Raw genomic sequence first — 2,602 nt, forward strand, 5'->3', positions numbered from 1 at the left:
ATATATATATATATATATATATATATATAATAATAATAATAAAATAATTAATAGGTCCATAAATTAGAGTGGTACAAACAAAAGAGACAGGTTGTTGCATTGCATGGCAAGTTGGCAACAAGTCAAATAATAGCCCCACTTCATTGACACTCCCTCACTTTTTAATTTTTATTCATGTAAAGACAAAAAGGTTTTTTATTTACATAAATGTAAATTTGTAGACTGGTAGAAAAACATGTGACATTTTGCATATAATTATTTGTAAATTTCATTGTTTCAATTAATATGATGTGGTTAACTGAATACAAAAAAAATGATGAGAAGAGCCTATATTAACACTACTTCAATAAAGGATATTAAAGTATTCATACTAGATGTATAAATCCAATTAATAAAATTAATTTGAATGACACATATTTTACATTATTAATTATTTTGATTTAAGCATGTGGTATAAGTAGATTCTTACTTTAATTTAGAGCATTAAAGTCAAATATGTTGGGTTTTAAAAGGTGTGAATGGAAAATGAAGAGTTGCAACTTTTATGAAAAGTTGTGACTTTGATGAAAAGTTGCGACTTTTATGAAGAGTTGCGACTTTTATGAAAAGTTGCGACTTTTATGAAAAGTTGCGACTTTTATGAAAAGTTGCGACTTTTATGAAAAGTTGCGACTTTTATGAAAAGTTGCGACTTTTATGAAAAGTTGCGACTTTTATGAAAAGTTGCGACTTTTATGAAAAGTTGCGACTTTTATGAAAAGTTGCGACTTTTATGAAAAGTTGCGACTTTTATGAAAAGTTGCGACTTTTATGAAAAGTTGCGACTTTTATGAAAAGTTAAAAAAAAAATTCTGGACTTCTTCTTCTACTACTAAATCTAGTATTCTAAGTGTACTTTACTGTCGTTGAGTGGCTCGCTGACACCAGCGTTTTGGGTATCAATACACTGGTGATTGAGATCATTCTATCCTGGGAGGACATATTCCAAATCAAACCTCGGATACTAGAGGGGAATAATTTCCTTAAGGGGACACTGTGCATTCAGTGGGCTTGATCTTCTTTCTGTTTTTCCAAATTCTGGGATGTGTTATAGATTTTAGATTTGTGAATTAATTATGTTCTTCTGTTCTTCATTGGTTCAGTAAACTTTGGTAACTTCGTGTTTTTGCAAAGTTTATTGGAATCAGTAAGATTCTTTAAACATAGATTGACAACAATTCTTCTTTAAGAAAAAATATTTCGTATATTTTTTCTAATCTGTTTCTGATTCTAGTTTCTCTACTAGTTTTAATTTTCTAGTTGTGAAAATGTTTTTAAAACTTTATTGCGTCTTACCAAGTTCTTCAAAGTTTTGTTATAAGTATCTTAGGAATACAAGATGAACAACAAAATAATGTTATATTTTTACTCTCAATTGGAGTTTGGAACTAAATGATTTTTATGTAATTGAAATTTACATGTTCGCAAACGGATTGAAATGTATTGAAAAAAAAATAAAATAGAATTTCATTTTGAAACTATTAAAAATTGATTGAGAAAAAATAAAACAAAAAATAATTTATTTTGTATAATTATAATATTGCTACACACAATGAAACAAACAAGATATAATACATATTACATCAGTGCTTTATCTCAGTACAAAAATATTTCTCACAAATTTAAATTTAAATAAGACAGACAAAAAAATATTAAAAAATTTAAATGATATAACTATGTATAAAATATAAATGTTTCAAGAGTTGGAAACAAAGTGCGAAAATAAAAAACTGCATAAAACAAACAAGATATAGTATACTAACGCTATATTCTCAATACAAGCTTTTCTCCAAAAATTAGAATTTCATTCAAGTTTTAGCGAGAATATCAAGCATTCAATAGGAAATTAAAAGAAATAAAATATAATTAGTGTACATAGGTATAAATATTTTGAGAGTTGACCAAAGTTTAAGGTTACTACATAAAATGAAACAATCAACCTTATGATATATCAACATTTTACCCTCAACATGTAACTTTACACAAATTTAAATTTAGTCGATTTTTAATATAAATCTTAAATGTCAAATAAAAAAGAAAAAATATAAAAGATAATTATAGTATAAATATAAATAGTATATTTAAAGATTCGGAGAGTTGACCAAAGTTTCAAAATTACCATTCATACATAAAATGATATAATCAAGATATGATATATCAACATTTTACCCTCAATATGTAACTTTACCTCACAAATTCAAATTCAATCAACTTTCTATAGAAATATAAAACGTCAAATAAAATCCTAAAATAAAGTACAAGTATAAATAGTACACATAAAAATTTAAAGAGTTGACCAAAATGTAAAAATGACAAATTGCTATATAAAATGAAATAAACACGATGTGACTTATAAATATTTTACTTTCAACATGAGATTTTCCGCTTAATTTTAAATTTACTTGAGTTTCAATATAAATATCAAATTAGGATAAAAAATTAAAATATTAGATACAGTATAAGTATTTTGCGAGTTGGGACCAAAGTGGTAAAAATAGCATGCTTTCTCTATATAGAACACCATTTACATATACATACACGTGTATAATAATATATATATATA

The sequence above is a fragment of the Solanum tuberosum genome, unplaced genomic scaffold, assembly GCF_000226075.1.
Source record: "Solanum tuberosum cultivar DM 1-3 516 R44 unplaced genomic scaffold, SolTub_3.0 scf00273, whole genome shotgun sequence".
NCBI classification, from domain to species: Eukaryota; Viridiplantae; Streptophyta; class Magnoliopsida; order Solanales; family Solanaceae; genus Solanum; species Solanum tuberosum.